We start from the raw sequence: 18,681 nt of genomic DNA, 5'->3' as shown, positions 1-18,681 counted from the left end.
AGGCGAAAAGATCCTGTGATAGCTGGTCATCAGGAGTTTCAGAAAGGGCAACAGCTCAGTGAATTCTTCCAAATACATGCAAAGGTCAGACTCAGGCACAAGCGAAAGGACTGGGGGTGGTTGGGTGATGGGGAAGCAGGGTGAAGTTAATGAAAACTAGTTGCCTGAAGGAAACAGCCCAATGTCCCACTGGAGGGACAATGAGAAGCTGGTCCTCATTAAAAGCTGGAAATTAGGGAGAGAATATAAGCTCATCTTTAGACAGAGCTGTGGCATGCACAAATCTAGACCCCTATGTGCAAACTGGCTCACCACTGTTCAGAAAAGATAGACGTGCACCTTGGGCAGTCCAGAGATGGGCAGGTGGAGGGACCAAGAGAGCCGGCCCCTGGCTCATGCCTTCAGCTTTTGCTTTCTCCACTTGTAGATCCCGGCCTGGCCCAGGCTGACTGAATGGGAGAAGCAGCTCAGAGGTCTCCTTGATCTCACCCCGCTGCGCCAGAAAGTACCGAGGACACAGAAGGAGCCAAGCCTTGGAAGCATTCCAACTCTGGTCCTCCTGCTCCACTACAAACGGGCACGTGTAACCACCTCTGGGGCCATTCTTACAATCTGTAATTATCTTTATCATTTACTTCTCTGTGAACTGCTTCTCTCTCCCACCAGAATGAAAGCTCCATGGGAGCAGAGGCCAGGTCTGCCTTGCTCATCACTGTGCCCCCAGCCAGCATCTAGAACAGTGGCTGCCACATTGCAGATCATAGCAGATGAATGCATGGCTCGGGGACTGCCTGGATTCAAACACCAAGCAGTCATCTCGAAGAGCTGTGCCTGAGCCTGCCTTGCCAGGAGTGGGCTAAGTGCTGGATGGATGGCCCAGTGCCTCCCCCAAAGCTCTTAGCCAGCTCAGGGCCCCCACCCCTTCCCTGCAGTCCCGACCCCTCCTCCTCACCGCACCCCAGAAGCACTGCTCAGGCCACTCACCTGAGCCATGACAAGGAGTAAGGGGAAGCTGCTACAGGGAAAAGGACAACAATGTGCCCTCCTCGTTCTATAAAAATGTTGGTGGGAAGAAGCCACAACCAAATCTACAAAGTCATGAACAGATGGAGGGGACACTAGAAATGGAAGGGTCCTGAGAGAACAAAGGACAGGGTCACTCAATCCCAGGGTAATAGAGCCAGAGGTACCTGAGGGACACAGGAGTATAGGATAAAGGAAAAAAAGTCACACAGCAAATGGGAAACCTGCAAAATTCATTTCCTTAAGTGACTGTAATAAAGGCCAGTCAAATTCCAGGAGGAGCATTACTCAGGACATCTTTCCTAACACATGATAAACATTTAGCTTTCTATGTTAATTTCCAAAAGGAAAACATCCTCTTTATAACAAGTTCCTAAATGCCTCAGTCAGAAAATAATTTGGATAGGTCTGAGTTAACATGATGGCTTAAAACCCAGACCAGGTTGCCAAAAATAAAGATTCTTGATTTGGCTGGAGAGAATTAATTTGTGGGACTAATTTTTAACCGGCCTTTTATGATTATAAAAGTAATACATGCTCATTGTTGAAAAATAGGAAACCGCAGAGAAGAAGATGAGAATGAAAATCACGTCTAATTCCACAAGATGAGAACCACTGATAACACTGGCGCATTTCCCTCCTTCTATGAATGAAATTTTAACAGAGTTGAGTGCACACCGTGAATATAATTTCAGTTCCTGCCTTCTTCCAGTAAAGTTCACTTAAAAGCACTCCATTGGTTTCCAAGAAAGAAGTTCACCCTTAGTGAATAAACAAATTAAATAACAAAATGAATAAAAGAAACCCTTCATGAAGTTAAAAAAAAAAAAAAGCAAAACTGATTATTCCACTGAACCCCCATTTCCTTAGCAAAAGAAAAAAAAATCACTACAGCTGAGACAAAAATGGCCCATAAGATAGAAAGATTAAACTCATCTTTGTATCCTCTTACCTATATCATATTTTCAAGAAATATTTTTTGAACAAGCCACACATTTTTCAAATCAACAGAAGAATTTTATAACTGTATTTTATTATTTCGAAGCAACAAATCAAGTCTTAATGGTCTTGGGAAAGTTTTATCTTCCAATCTGCAGGTGAACCAAACCATTTAAAGATGATCAGTTCACATTCATGGACCATGACATTCAAACAAAAGTCTTATCTCCAGTTTTGTTGTATTCTGTGACCTAAACTGTGGAGTAAGCAAATAGCCTTGCCAAGGACATATGTGTCATGTGCTACCCAGCTGGGAGCTGCCCTGACGTCTGCCTGCATCCTGGTGGGGTACGTGGTTTTACATGTAGGCCCAAGGCCTTGGCCAGTGGAGAGGAAAAGAACCTTTCCACCTAGCAGAGAAGACTATCCAGGATCAAGAGCTCCTTAGCACAAGGCATTTTTTTTCACCTCTCAAATAGTTCACACTTCATTCAACAAATGTGTCCACGTCAGGCATTGGGCTGGGTGCTCTGGACACAAAGGTGAACAACACTGAATAACACAGACGCTGTGCCCACTTCCACGGAGTTGCAGTTTGCAGAGCACTTCCCCATCCATTATCCTCACACTAAGCCTGGGAGACAGAAAGATCATCGCCATTGTTCCCATATTCTAGATGATAAGGCAAACATTCATTGGAGTATTTTACCCCAGGTTATGACATGGAAGAGCTAGACTCAAATCTAGGTTTTCTGACTCTTCATCCAGTGCCCAGTTTCTGAGCAATGAGTTGCCCTGACTTCTAGATGGCTGCACGTGTCCTGGTTTCTGGAAGCCTTCTTAGATTCTGACCCTGGACTCAGGCATCTTCCCAGCTTTCCTGGCAAGAGTTTCAGATCCTATTTACTCCCTTCTACAGTGTAGCACACTGCTAGCCTCCCCCAGTGTTCAGTCTCCTTTCCACCCTGAAAAACAGATTTTGCTGGACTCATGGCCTCCCAACTGAAGATATTTCCCAGCTTCCTTTGCAGCTAAATGTAGCCATAGGACTAAGTTCTGGCCAATGGGATAAAAGAATGTGCTACTTCCAGGTCTTGCCCTTAAAATGACTGCATGTATTACTCCCTGATCCTTTCCCCTGGGAGACAGTAAAAACTGAAGCTTGCACTTTCAACCACCAAGTGGAAGCCACGTGTTGAAGACAGAAGGCCTGGACCCTTGTCTACTCTAAACTGGTACATGAGAAAGAAATCAGCTACCACCCAATTTCAGCCAATGTGTCTGTGGAGCTCCCTAATACAGGAATTTGCTCTGCGTCCCACCTAATACAAGAAGCTTGAGTGAGACCAGTTCTACATTCTCTTAGCAAAGCCCCTTGTCGCCGATTAAATACCTTAAAGGGGATGTTCAAAACTATATAAGAAAGTATTCCATTCAGGTTTATTTCACGGAAAACTTTTCAAAAATGAAATTAACAGGATCTCCAAGATGATTTATGTTCAGGTCACAGGAAAATTGAGAGGGCCCAGAAAAGCAAACCAGCCTCCTATAGTAACAGGAGGGGAGAGAGCTCTAAGTGATAACACCACCAGTTCTCTCTCCTACAGCAGTTTACTCCATTCCTAGAAAAGGCACCAAGAGCTGAAATCATGTGAATCAAGGCTCATTTCTCCATGGAAACAATGTGATAATAAGAGCTTGTGTTCCCAACCAAGAACTCGATGGTCAACTTTTTAAAGAAATTACATAAACTCCATGTTTTATCATCTATTAAAGCCTTGGGACTTTTAAAGCTAGAAGGTCTGCTGGTCCAATAATATACCACAGAAGATCTTTGTGTGTTCTGTGCCATCGAAAGTAGGTGCAAATCAATTAAACCTAACACAATAACCAATCACATGACCTTTCATTTATTCTGATTCAGTAACAGTGTAGTTTGTAGCACTTCACTTCAATAATTCCTGCTGACCTCTGAATATAGTAAATCTGAACACTTAAGAACATCTTCAACAGAGTAAGCAAAGAGGAACTTGGGAAGAAAGTAGAAGTTGTCAGAAAAGTGGTGTTTAAGCCTGACTCTGCCACTGACTAGCTTTGGGACCCTGGACAGTAGTTTAAATTCTCTAGGTATTTCTAGCCTGCAAAATGAGTCTTTATAACTCCTCTCCTCATAAGGCGGTGGTGAAGACGAGACAAGACAATACATATAAAAACTACTTTGTAAATCACACATGAAAGGTGGATGGCATTGTTATCATGACCGTGACCTCGGGAAAGGCTTTTGTGAGATTTTGACGAGCATCAACATGAAAATGGAACAGACTACCAACTACACAGCCACTTTTTGAAAAACTGACCCAGAGCAATTCTTCCGTAGTCCTCTCTTTCCCCCTTTAAAATTCCCCCATAGGCACTAGCTGGCAAGAGTTAGTCAATCTGCTGCATTCATCCTTGGCATCCATTTGCTCACAAGCCACAGGGAAGCCGGCAAGAGCTGCTAGATGTCAGCCATGGCCGTGGAGGAGGAAGAGACATGGCCACTATCATCCAAAAATGCCTTCCAAAGACCCATTGGGCTGTCAGAAACCTCTAAACCAGATTCAGAAAGCATCTTAGGGTCCCAGGAAAAGGGAGGAAGAAGAATGCATCAGGTAAGAGTGCAGGCTCTGGAGTGAGACTGTCCTGGGTTTGAATCATGGCTTTTCCACTCACTGTGTACCATCAAAGGCACTGGGTCTCAGTCTCCCTAACTAGAAAGTGGGACTGACAGCGCCCACCCCACAGGGCTATTGTGAGTATTAAATGGGAAAAGTCGTGTGAGCACTTAGCATAGTTCTCGGCAGATGGTAAATACTCAAAGGTTAATAAGTACTGCTAAAATTATTATTATGAATAATAAGTACATCATGCAATACTAACAATAATTAAGATTTGGCAAATCTCTAGTCCTTCATGTCAAGACTTTGCTACAAGCTTTATAACCAAGTATTACCTGGACAGCATGCTGGCTCACCCACTAATTCCCCAAACTAATCAAGGTTCTTCTGGACTTCTTCCTATTGCCCCAGGATAGGTGAAATGTCTAAGAATGCCCAACTGGCCAGCTGGCTAGATCCTGCCACTTGTTTTTCTGGTTCATAGCTGTCCATCACTATCCTGAGAGGTGTGCACAGAGGAGAAGAGATTAACTAGGATGTCTGTGTCTAACTTTTCTATCTATGCCGAGGCTGGCCCCCCATCTCTCAGGGTGAAATATATCATCATCTTTAAAATACGGCCCTACACCAGCAAAGTGAGGTTAGTCAGCACCCATTTGGTGGACAGCGCCACATCCCTAAACACACCCTGGAGGCAGGGGAACTACTTCTGTGCCCTCCAGGCTCTCCCTGAAAGGCTAGTACACCTTCACTATTAACACCACAGCTGCTACTCCCTACAACCAGGGAGCAACTTTACCGCTTCCAAAACCCCTATTCTTTCCTTATCTCACTCCAGCATCAAAACCACACTGTAAGGGGCTGGACAAGAATTGTTATACCTGTTCCACAGATAAGGAATCAGCCACAGTTTGAGACATTAAGTTATTTGGCTTAAACTATCTGGTGCGTAAGTAGCAGAAACAGTCTAGAATGCAGGTTATCCGGTTCCCAAACAGGGAACCTTTCTGGAAAATGCAGGTATTTGTTTTTAAACATTTGACTTCCATAATGGTGCTTTGCTTCTCAAGAATTCATTAACCAAGGTGTCTCTGTCACAGTACAGTGCAGATTCAACATACTTAAAAGCCACTCACACAAGCAGATGTTCCCCACGCTCTAGAATTCTAAAGGGCAACTGAAAACAGCCATGCCGATTAACATAATTGACAATTAATTCCCAGTTCTGGCTCCGCTCCGGTGAATCTCCGTCTGGATTCGGCTAGAAGCCTCCTATCAGGTCCCTGCTGCAGTGAGCCCCTCCGCTCCAGTCCAGCTGGAACATTCACACTGGACTAATGCTTTAGGGAGAATCATTTCACATCACTAAAATCATCATCATCATTAAACAACTTCAGTGGTTCTTTACCACTCTCTACCTCACTAGGTAAACTTTGACTTGCCACTTAACCTTGCTGAGTTTCTTCTTCTACAAAATTAAGCAGTGGACTAAATAGAGTCTTGTCCACTTCCAGCTCGTGACTCTAAAATCCCCAGCCAAGCCCAAATCCTGCATCTGGAGGACAGTGGGAGACAGAGGATTCCACTGGTCAAGAGTCTCCATGGCTTGGTTTTTACACCTGGATCCACTGCTTCTTAGCTATGTGACCTTAGGCAGGTTACTGGATCACTCCGTGCTTCAATTTCCTCATTTCTAAAATGATGCTAATAATTGTACCTCCTTCATGGGGTTTTGTAGGCATTAAATCAGATAATATATGTGAAGTGCTAAGGACATCATAAGAACTCTCTATATATTAGCAATTATTATCATCTGAAATGAAGAACCCTCCATTCTAGGCAAGGCTGTGTCCCTGAATACAAGCTGGTCATTCCTACCTCTGTGCTTTTAATTATGATGTGTTCCCACCCACCTGCTCCCTGGAAATACCTGTGCTACCCTTTTCTGTGAATCAAAATTCTACACATCCTTAAAAGTCTGGATTAAATCTGATCACTTCCACGAAGCCTCCTCCCTCACATGGCAACTCACAAAGAACTCTCTAGTCTCTGAATTCCTGTAGCAATTATAGATCGTCTAGACCACTTTACTGGCATTATACGTGGCCTTGGTTTATCTATTTGCAGATAAAACTGCAGGCTCCTTGGCCACAACAACTATTTCTGTTCTTCCTCTGGGTCTCCATGGTGCCTGGTATATTGCCCTTCAGATATTTGTTGACTGAATAAAGAAATGTATAGTACTACACCCAAAGAAATATGCGGTAGGTTTTCTTTTAGTTGATGTGGCTCAGCTATTGATTTGCTGTACTTTGGAGCCAATTAAAGATAACATAAAGATGAACATCAGCAGGGCAGGGACATCCATGGCCAGCTAAGTCCTGATCATCAATAAAAGATACTGATATCTGGCCAACCTGAAGAATAAGAAAAACACAGATGGCAAAAGGAAACAGTATCCTAAAATCCAAAGTACATTGCAAGACCAAGCACATGAGCCTATATACTGTTAGACAGGGTGGGAAAGTTGAGGTTTTCCCAAGCTGAACTCACTCACTCAGCAACAATTTATTGAGTGACTACTCTGTGCAGACACTGTCTTAGTTGCTGGGGATACAGCAGAGAAAAAACAGACAAAATTCCTGCCAGTATTCCAGGATCTAAGGAGGAACGCTGGGTATAATGCCACCCTCTAGCTCCCAAGTGAAATCCACAGAGCAACAACTTCTTGCACCAACTCCTCTTGTTATGCCTTCAAGTAAGGGAAAAAGAAAAAAATGAAACATACTATTCACAAGTAACCAAACAGAGGCAGAGCTCAAAGTGCACTGTCACTCCCAATGAGGCTTCCCTCATTCTAGAATCTACTGGGGAAGTTCTCCACGTAGCACTCTGCACCCTAAGACAGCTGAACTCTAAGCCTCTAACACCCTAAGTCCCAGCTGAGCTCTGAGACTAGCATTGCTTATCAAACCTCTCAAATAGCAAATGTGGCTCTTGAGGCCAAAAACAACTCAGAAGTGGGAGAGGAGGAAGGGAGGGGTGGTAGGTAAAGGATCGGGTAGTTTTCACCACTGCAAAACCTGAAGCTCTTCTCCTTTGGAGCAGGAACCTCTTCTAATCTAAAGCCTCAAAAAAAAAAAAAAAAAAATTTCTTTTCCTCCAGCAGGATACTGAAAATAGCTTTGCATTTAACATTTAAAATTGTTTTTGATCCCACACTCCTTCAGCTCTGCTCTCTCCTGCAAACTCGTTCCATTCCCTAAGGGCACTTATAAGTATATTTCAAAAGCAACAAACCAGAGTCACCATTTTTATCCCTAAGAGTTAAAAAGAAAAAATGATTTACATAATTACATGGAAGATAAGTTGAGGAAGAACACAGGAATCTTATCTGGACCAAAAGTTCTAGGACAAAATTTCTTTCAACTCGTCAAGAGAGATAGCAGATTAAAATCAAGGTTCATATTGAAGGCATAACGGTTGGGTACCACACATGGGAACTTCTTGAGTTCCTCATTGTTTGCGTGCCACCTACTTCTTCAAAAAGAAAGTGGAGGTAGCTACTGGAGGGCAGGTTTGAACAATGAAATACATGCATGTTTTCCCGTGACATTGAAAAACCAGGATTTTATAGCCAAGAAGGACCTGAGAAATCAAAGTTCAATGAGCGCAACTTACTCAAAGTTACTCAGCAAGTCGGTGGCTGGGCAAAGACTGGAGCCCGGGCCTCTCCCAGCTCCCAGCCCACAGTTTTCCCCACTCTCCACACCACTGTCTCACTTATAACACATGAAATGAAATCTTAAAGGCACAAAGGCAAAAATCCCTTTTATAAACCTTTTTGTCAGACTAGAAAAATAGTAGGAGAAGTGACTTAGGTAAATGGGTCCCATTAACGCTAGTAGTAAATGACCTTTAATGCTATATAGATGGGGGTCTAGCTTCAGAAGGCTTAATTAATGCTGCTAACGCTTTAGTACTAAATAGTATGGTTTCAGCTAGAGTCAGCACTAAATGGCTTTTGTGGGCTTGCCTGGGAACCAAACCACCATTTAGTTCATTTTTTTCTATAGAAAAATGTATCCCAAGTTTCCATCAACTGCCTTACAAATGAACTTTTGAAACAAAATCTGTTTTTAAGATGGCTGTGCATGTAAAACAGAATTCTGAAGTCTGAAGCTCTGCACTAGACATAATTAAAACAGTAATAGTGATACATGCTAAGAGTATATTTATGAGAAAACCCTACAAACCCTTAATTTGTTTATGTGCAATATAATGTTTTATTAAAAGCCTTCTGAGCAGGATACGGTAAACTGCTATTTATACAATGTATAACCAAGGGCAAATGCTCCAATTTTGAGTGCAAGTATTTACAGGGCTGTTAGCACTGGGCTAAGGGTTACAGGGAGGATAAAACATCTATACTCAAGGAACTAAAAATCCAGTTACACTGGCCTTTATTTTACTTCAAAAACAATCAAACTACTTCCAATCTCAGGACCTTTGCACTGGTTGTTCCCTCTTCCTAAGATACTTTCCCCACATCTTCCTGCAGCTGAGCTCAAATGTCACCTCTTCACCCAAGGACCCAGCTAAAGCAACCTCCTTCATCATCACTACTGTTTTACTCTATGTGGTTGCTTACCTAGCATCTATCACTACCAGGAGTTAACATGCTTAACTGTTTACGGTCTGTCTCCTTCCCCTGGGACTCTGTTTTGTTCACTGCTGTACCTTCAGTGCCTGGAACACTGCTATGCACATGGCAAGCATCCAACAAACTTCACTGAATGAGTAAACGAGTAGAATTGGAGGGTGGGAAGTGAGGACAAGATAATTATTCATGAGACAATTAAAAAATGAGAGAACTGGCCATCCTAATTGGAATCGATATGATCAATATGCTAATTATGAAGTACCAATGCTTCTGAATGAATGGCTGGCAATCAGAAGTAAAAAAAGCGAGAGAGAGAGAGCACAAAGGGGACAAATGTCATCAGAGGAGGTTTCACAAAGCAGGGAGATTCAAGGCAGGCTGGGGCAAAGAGAGAGGCCTCTCAGGTCAAGGGAGAGAGCTGAGGGAAGACAGACAGCAGGAGAGAGTAGGGCATGGGGTGGCCTGGGCAGGGACAAGCAGAACCGAACCCCAGGCACTGGGCTCGGTCTGCAAATGGAGGTAGAGGCAGGGAGCAGGGCTGGTGAGAGCAGGGGGAACAGGGTCAGACTCTGGAGAGCCTGGAAGACCGGATACAGGAGTGGCGACCACAGGCCACTGGCAGCAGGGCTGTTCTCGGAAGGCAAAGTTGGCCACATCATGTGGGAGGAACTGAAGGAAGTAGAAGGTAGAGCAGAAAACTGGTTAAAATATGACCTTGATGGTCTAAGCATGAGGGGGGCAAAAAGAGCCTCTTCCCTCTGCTTAGACATGAGAGAGATATAAGTGAGCAGGAGACATCCCCCCCTTCCCCCCCCCAAAAAAAGACAACTTCCAGAGTATTTCACAGTAGCATTCCATGGCAGATTCGGGTCAACTTCCCAAACATTCTATACTTGGAGCATTCAAGAAGGTGAACAGAGATTCAAAACAATAACTCTGAGGGCAGGGCATGTCTTTCCATGCCTTTCAAATCTGAGATTAATTACCTTCAGTATAGCCTGTGTTTATTATCTTTTTATTCTTTGAAAAAAAAAAGTAGTATCTAATTTCACCGTGCAGTATACATTTGAACATTATATAACACATTTTTATGTAACAGGTTCTTGACATAAAACAATGTTTCCCTTACTATCTAAATGTATTTGGGGAACAACTGGCATTAAAAAATATATTTATATATACGTACACATTAAGGCTGTGGACATCTGTCTTTGGGGTAAGAAGCTGGAGAGAGGAGGAAGAAGGTGAGAGACTTTACAAAAGGTCTCCTTCCCGTGACGCTCTCCGCAGATGGCCCGGCGGGGGCAGTGGGTGAGGAGTTCTGTGAGGAGGTTCATCTCACACAAGCTGCCTGGGGAGGGGTTGGCTGAGCCACATGAGGCTTACGTCAGAGCAACGCCGCAGAAAGGCAGGAGGAAGCAAGAGATACAGAAATGTACAACAGGATGTGAGACGCACGCTCACAAGCCCCTGGAACTCACACTTGGGTAATATCCAGACATGCACCCCTTGTGTCCCACCGCAGAGGACTTCAGTCCTGCTTAAAAGGAGGTATACGCCATGTCTGTCAGCAATAAGACTGGTCACCAATCACCTCGGGCCTGCCTGGCTCCTGGCCTGGTGCCGGGTGCTTCAGACACGGGATCAAATCCAGTGGTTCCTCCCAGCAGGCATCTACCGCAGTGGTTAGACAGCCGACTCTGGAAGTGTCCATCCCTCCCCGCTCCCCCTGCACCAATCTGGCTCCACCCCATACCAGCTGGGCAGTTCACAAAACCACCTCACTTGTAAAATAAGGATAATCATGGTACCTACCTCATAGGGTTGTTATGAGGATTAAACAAGTTAATAAACATAAGGTGACTAACATATCTGCTGGCACTTAGAGAATGTTCAATAAATGTTAGCTGCTGTTACCATCATTATTATTATTTCTATTTTGCAAATGAGGTAAATCAGACTCAAAGAAGCTAACTAATTTGCCCAGGTCACACATTTCAAACAGTAGTTGAAGGCATAAGTACTTGTAAATGTTTTACTCAGCATATGTACAAAATCTAATGGGTAGAGTATTAACCAGAATATTAAATTAGACAAACCATCCATCCCCTTCTTTAACCAGGCTGGATAAACATGAGTTTATCCTATTTAAAAGGACAGCATGTACTAACGTAAAAATAATTTCCCATCATGTGCCAGCACTCAACGTTCTCCTGAAGCAAAGATGACTAAAGCTTACCCAATCTCATCTCCCTGACTTTAGGTCCCCAACTCAATCCCTCCTTCCATGCAGACCTAACTACTCATGGCCACGTCCACTCGTGCCCCTGTTGCATCCCTCATCTCATGCTCCCACCTCTCCACAGGTATATCCCCTTCCCTCCATGTGCTTAGTCCCTGAGTGCCTATGCCACCCCATCTCCTCCTCCTCAAGGTCATTAATTGGGACTGGACAAGCATATCCTGAAGGCTCCCTATGCCTGTGATTTGGGGAAACCAAGATGAACTCCCCCCAAAGTGCTTGGCCTGGAACCAGCAGGTAAGATATTCCCAGAGACAGCCCAACACGATATGGGATGCAGCAGTACCTAAAATAATTAGAGCTAGATCAAGGGCTGGGGACACTGCTGCCCAGTGTGGGGAGGAAGAAAAACAAAATGAAGAAATAGCTCCAGGAGGACCAAGCATTTGAGCTGGGTCTTGAAGAAGAGTAGGATTTGGATGAGAGAAGGCTGAGGCATAGAACGGGCCAAGGGCTGGTCCAGGGAGCGGACAGCTCTTCAGCTTGACTGGACAGTCCTGTGCACACAGCCAGGTGGGCTGCGTATGGAGAGGCAAGAAGGAGCAGCAAGACTGATAGCTAACATCCATGAATGTTTACTATGTTCCATGAAGAGCTTCATGTAGTTTTAATTCTTTAACTCATTGAATCCACACTGCAACACTCTGAGGTAAGGACTAAAGTGATTCCAGTCTTACTGATGAGAACACCAAGACAGAGAGAGCAAAGCAACTTGACCACAAGTCATAAACCTAGTAAGGAACAGTCAGGATATAAAATCTGGCTCCAAAGTCTGTGCTTTTAACCCCCCAACCAAAGTCCCTCTCAGGACAGCCTGATGGTGAAGGGGTACAGCTGTCATGAGGATGAAATGAGACCATGCTTGCAAGCAGTTTGCAACCTGTAACTCCAAGGCCACGGATGCTGGCAATAGGCTGCCGTGAATGTCTACAATGGACCTGCTAGCAGCTGAAGCAGGAGAGACACATCAGGACCGGAAAGGGGACCTGAGCCAACTGGGATAGTGTGAAGTGCAGAGGCCCAAAAAGACACCTACTTTTAGGGTGTGCAGGAAGAAAACCAAGAAAGCAATGTGACCTAAAGGCTGAGGGAGGAGGGGATTTCAAAAAGGAGGGAAAGACAGGTGGGTATAAGCTGCAAAAGGGCCAAGAACAACAATTTAGGACTAAGAATGAGGCCCTGGAATTCAAGACTTAAAGTTTTTGGAGATATTTGAGACGAAATATGAAGAAGGATAGTAGAGAGAGGGCAGGAGCTAAGAATGGAGCAGGTGAGAGAGTGGAGGGGGTGACCATTCACAGCCCTGGGAGAGGCTGCCAGGCAGGGAGGGGAGAGAAAGACATGGGGACCCAGGGGCACCTAGTGCAGACACATGAAAGCTGCGCACTGCACAGCGGCCCACAGCAGGCCTGTTTCCTCCCCTTCCATCCTTCCCTCCTCAATCAAGACAAGGGCTTTTCTAGGGTTGGTAAGGAGGCTGAGGGCAAACAGCACGAAGGATATTCCAGTGACAGGACCGACAGGACCCTGACAGCACTGAGAGGGAGTGTCAGGAGACACTGAGGGCGGGCTTCCTATGTGCCAGGCATTTTACCCACATCACCTCCCCTGATCCTCACAGGGACTCTAGGAGGCAGGCTCCTTCATTACACCACAGAGGAGGAGCCTGCAGTCAGAGGAGTCTAGCACTCGTCCAAGGACACACCACCCAACCCAAGTCCCAGGTCCTGCTACCAGAGACCAGGCTCCTGCCCAAATTGAGGGTCTAAGAAGAGGGAACAGGGGAGAAATTCACTTGCTTTTTCCAAACTGGGAGGAAAAGAGGAGAGATGGGGGAAAGGGACAAGACATTCTGAGCCAGAAGGAAGAGATGCTGAGGGAGCTTAAGTCAGAGCAGGTCTTGTTTAGAGAGAGAGGGAGGAGAAAAGCCAGGGAGGGTGTCTGGGGTAAGTCTGGGTATTATGATGAAGTGGCAATGAGAGAAAAGACTGTGGAGAAGGGTGACATACCTGTATTTCCAGGCTCCTAACTAAACCTCGAGGTCTAAAAAGGAAGTAAAAAATTACTTCCCTGCAACTGCTACCACGATGTTAACGAAAATCACTACCTATGACTGTAACATCATATGGGGCAGAAACTGTTTCTTTAATATTTGCCTTTCTCCAACCACCATGAGTTGATGGACTCATAAATAGAAGAAAGCCCATAGAAGGAAGGCAACCCTTATACCAAAGAGAGATACAGAATATTTCGTTTTTACATATGCTTATGCATTTTGTTAACAAGTCTTTCTACAGTGCCTGTCCATTGTTTAGTATATAAATTGCGTAGAGATCGTCGGTATGGAGCGATAAATCTGAAAGTAGGGCCACTTCCTTTTCCTCTCTGTGGTAGGCAAACCTCTTCTGCAAATAGCAGACAAATTCCTGAGTAGTCATCATTTTATAAATCATTTGAAATGGATTCTTTAAAACACCATCTGTTGATCTGTTTAAGTTTCCCAAGAAAATAGGACTTCAGCTCAGATATTCTGGAGGCTCCAGCAGGTAAATACCGACCTGAATTCAGCTGTATTAATTATTTAGAGATGCACAGAACTTTAGAGCAGAAGGAACCTCTGAGATCACCTAGTTCAACTGCCTTACTTTCCATCTGAGGCAAGTAGAACTCAGAAAGGTTCAGGGACTTGCCCCAAGTAGCACAGCCATGAAAGCTCAAGCCTGGGCTAGAACCAGGAGATTCTAACTCTCAGGCTAGTGCTCTTCTATCACACCTGCTCCTTTCTCTCTCCCTCTTTCTAAACTCTAGGGGTTGGAATAAGGTATAAATTTAACTATAGTTTTAACTTACTATTATTATTCACTGGCTACATCTACAATCAAAACCAAAAATGCCCCTACAGATCCAGCTTTAGATGATACAGGCAATTTCAAATCCTGCCCAGGAAATTTTAAAGCCTTCTAAATATGTTCAACAAAGTGTTTTAAAGACTTATTAGTAAAGTGAACTCAGTAACAGAGCATGGAGTGAAAGATTCAATTTTGTGTTAAAAAAAATATTTTAGAGTTTCATTGATATGGAAATCAAATTTAACAGCAGTGATTTTTTTTTTTTCTTTCTTTTTTAAATCTTGCAAGCACGGAGAGCATGAGATTATTCAAAACTGCTCAGGAGCAGCAATGATTATTTTAAGCTCATGATTCAACCAGTACATTAATTAAAAACTCCACCAACCCAAATTGACAGATCCTGATATCAATGAGACAAGAAGAATTAAAATAATAGTTGTCATATAAAAATAGATTAAAGGAAGGAACAGCAGCAGATGTCAGAAGGACAAATGACAAGCAAGCATTGTGCAAAACTAGATGCAGCTAATGGGCAGCTTTTATGGATTTTTTAAAAAACGAAGATCCTGGAAATACACGTACAGTCAAGAAATGCTTCTTCGAATCTAATTTCTGGAAGCTGAGTGATAAAACTTGGCTAATAATTCCTTGCCGAGGAGTAGCTATGTTAGCAGGGAGAGGAGACAGCAAGCGCAAAAGTGCCAAAACAAGGGGCCGAGGCAGGGGAGGGAAAAGAGGATGGGAAAGGTGAGGTGAGGAGGGACAGCCAGGTATCCCACCGGCCCGCACAAACTTGACAACAGACGCCCATGTCCAGTACAGCCTTTCCTTCCCCCGCGCCTGCCCTCGGTTCCGCAGCCGGTTCCCACGACCCCTCGGGGTGACTGACTCGAGCCCCACAAGGTCGGCATTAATTTCTATTCTTCCACTTATTCCTCTGAGCAAACAAGAGCTCTCTTGGCTGTCAACGTCCGGCAATCGTGAGCGGGAAGCTTTTTCTTTGACATCTGTCAAACCCGGTGCTAAACCCAGACTCGCTGCGGTCTCCAGGACTCCACGGCGGGCGGCGGGCCCACACCGGCGCCGGGCGACATCCCCGTGCCGTGGAGCACCTGCTCGCAGACCCAAGGGGGATCCTCCCCGGGCTGCCCAGGACCCAGATGGCGCAGGCCGGACGAAAGTTCGCAGGCTGGGGTCGGCCGCATCTCCGGCGGGGAATACCCGGGTGCAGCGGCAGCACCCGCGACAGGGCCGAAGGGGCAAGGGGGGGCTCGGACTCCCCAAGCGCGGCGGAGACGCCCTCCCCGCCCCCACCCAGCCCCGCAGGCTCCCGAAAGGGAAGTGGAGGAGACGGAGAAAGGGCAGAAGCAGCATCTCTCGCCCAACGCCCTTGGGGTGCAGCCGTCAAGGGTGGTCGCCTCGGGGGTCCCCGAACCTTCCGGGGATACATCCTAGGACTCGCCCTCAGCCGGGTCACTGCTCCCAAAGGGTGGAGCTGTCCCTTTAAGAGGCAGCTGGCTGCTCCTACCTCCTCTCCCCCCCACCCCCCGGGTCAGGTAGCGATGCCTGCTGAGGGGAGGTGGGTATTCCCGCGGACTCCTTCCCAATCCCTTTAAGGGCGCCTGCGGCACCTCTGCCCGCTCTACCCCGCAGCGCCAACCCCCGCGAGTGAGGATGGGGGCGGACGGGCGCGGCGCCTTTAAGGAGCGCAGCCTCCCCGCGGCCCGGGTGGGGGCAGGGAGCGGGCACGGGCCCTTTAAGGCCGGCAGCGGGCACGTCGGTCAGGGCTCCCCGGCGGCCGGGCTGCGCCCCGGGCGGCGGCTGAGGCGCCGCGCCTGCCAGGGTGCTAACGGCCCCGACGGGGTGCCCGCGGCCGCGCCGCTGGCCGCGGCCAGCCCGACACTCACCGTGGCTCGCCGGGAGCGCCCGCGCCCGCGCCCCCACTCGGATCCCGCGGCGGCGGCGGCGGTGAGTCCGGCGCGGGTAAACAGGCACCTCCGTCCCTGACCTACTTTCTGCCTTCCCTAAATGTCGCACCACTAACCTACTTTCCGACCAATCCGCTCCCCGCCGGCCCAGGCCCGGCCCCCCGCCCACCAATCGCTGTGCCCAACCCCCCTTCCCCGCCCACCAATGGAGGAGTCGCGGAGCCCGGATACCTGCCTCTTCCCGCCAGCCAATCCTAGCGCCCAAAGGGAGCCGGTCCAGGCGGCCGCCCCCGGCCAATCCGCGCGCGGCTCGGCGGCCTGCTGGCCAGTTGTGTGGCAGCTAGAGAGGCCGCTGACCAATGGCGAGGCGGCGGGGGCCGGTTTACCTGCTACTTTCCCGCCACCAATCGCTTGGCGCACAGAAGCGCACGCCCCAAGGAGAGGACCAATCCGCGCGCTTTCCCTGGATTTCCTCGCCCCTGTCTTTTCTTTCCCCTCAGGTCTCCCGCTAGCCTTGGCCACTGCGGGTGCAGACGCCGCACTCCTTGCAGTCGCCTGGCATGTCCCTCTTCTCTAGGTCCCTGACTTGCTTCTGGCTCAGGGCTCTCACTCCTCCTCGCCCTTTTTCACTCGGGACATCCTGACGAAAGCAACAATCTCTCACTCCCCTTCCTCCAACTCCATCTAGGAGACCAATTTTAGGAACACAGAGTGCCAGACCCTTCCCAAAACATCTTGGTTTGCCAAAGTCCAAACGAGAGAAAAAAATACTTAGTATTTCCAGAAGGCTTTTCCATCCAAGTGTTCTTACGTTCTTTTCATTCGTCCTGACCTCCAAGCATCCCACTGGAGCTGTCATTCTTGTTCAAAAGCGGAAACTCAAGCCTGGAGCGATTCCATTCAGTGACCGCACCTACTGTGTGGCAGACAACTTCCCGGTGGCTCTAGTCTTTACCGTAGAAGAGCTGTCCAGGGAGTGAGACGGAAGGAAACAAATCGTTACAGAAAATAAACATTTCATAACAAGATACAACTTTAGTACTGGAGGACGGAGAATCTGTCTCATTTTTGCATCTCAAGCATTTAACAGAGGACCTTTAGCTCAAAGAACTCCCAACCGTTTTAGATATTAAACTCCTTGAATACAGGGACCTTGTCCTTTTTGTTATACTCGCCCCTCCCCTTTAGTACCTAAGGAGGGGGGGAAGGAATGGAAGGGTGGGGAGGGTGCATGTTTGTTTGTTGACTGGATATGTGAACAAACAGATCTAAATCACTCAATCCTGTGACCCAGACTAGCCCCTATGACTCTAGAATTCCAGCCTTGTTCCTTGAACACAGATGCTGCATTTTAAACATTGTAAAATTGTAGCCCATCCCCAGCTCACTGCCAGGCACAGTGAGTTGCCCAGTATGTGCTTGGGGCCTGAATGTTGACCGTTTTCAAGGTTAACCAACTTCATTGGTAGCTTACTACTTTTCCTAAGTTTACATGCAGGTAGAATCTGACTGCTGTTTACTCTTTCTCTGCCGTGATTTCATGAGGAGACCACGCTATGTAAGTGGGATTTTAACAATGTACTTGACAAGATGTTGTGGACAAGATGAAGAAATATAAGCCTGGATTCTAATATAACTAATTGGACGAATAACTTGTTAAGTAACCATTACCTAAAGATGCTGATTAATGAATCCTTGCTGACCTGAAGGAAGGGTGGAGGTAATAGATATTTGTGCAGCATCTACTGCATGCTACGTGCTTTCCCTGCATCTTCCCCCTTAATCCACACAATCCCATTTTACAGATGAGGAAACTGAAATTCAAAGTTTAACCAGCTGACTCAAAGCCACAAGTCAAACCAGATTCCTTCGACTTCAAAACCTTCAGACCACACCAGTTACCATCAGGATGGCAGAAGGCTCTCTCCATGGCCCAGACTTCGGGACTTTTATTACAGTGCTCTGAATGAAAACCCAGAGGATCTGCACCGAATTTCCAGATAACACAAGGCCAGGAGGGAAAGAGATACCATTACGTAACATAAGCCAAATGCAATGTTGGAGCAATGGGCTGACTCTAACAGGGATAAATGTGGGGAGTCCCGCCCTGGACAATCAATTGCTGAAAAGCAGCTGGGGGCAGAGGTATCTTAGCAGATGCATGTAAGAGTAAGACTAAAGGGTCTTAGGTGACTCACTCTGAGTCCTCAGTGAAGTGTGGCTGCCAAAATAATGCTGATTTAGGCTGCATCGATAGAAGTCTAACATGTAAAGCATGGTGGGGTTACAATGCTGCCCAGTGTTTGTCATTATGCACGTG

The 18,681-nt window shown here is 46.5% G+C and overlaps 1 protein-coding gene across 6 annotated transcripts in view; it reads right to left on the bottom strand.

The window, feature by feature from the left end:
- BMAL1 (basic helix-loop-helix ARNT like 1) overlaps positions 1 to 17,264 on the bottom strand; it is a 106,571-nt gene extending 89,307 nt beyond the window's left edge. For 5 of the 6 annotated variants that reach the window (XM_061203044.1, XM_061203041.1, XM_061203037.1 and 2 more), the window contains exon 1: positions 16,341 to 16,447. The gene's annotated coding sequence lies outside the window, so the exon portion shown is untranslated. Of the gene's footprint in view, positions 1 to 16,340; positions 16,448 to 17,172 lie in introns of those variants that run through there. The other variant, XM_061203046.1, reaches the window with a different exon arrangement.
- Between the last annotated feature and the right edge of the window lie 1,417 nt (positions 17,265 to 18,681).

The sequence above is a fragment of the Eubalaena glacialis genome, chromosome 10 (assembly GCF_028564815.1).
Source record: "Eubalaena glacialis isolate mEubGla1 chromosome 10, mEubGla1.1.hap2.+ XY, whole genome shotgun sequence".
Lineage (NCBI taxonomy): Eukaryota > Metazoa > Chordata > Mammalia > Artiodactyla > Balaenidae > Eubalaena > Eubalaena glacialis.
This window is presented reverse-complemented; position numbering and strand designations above follow the sequence as displayed.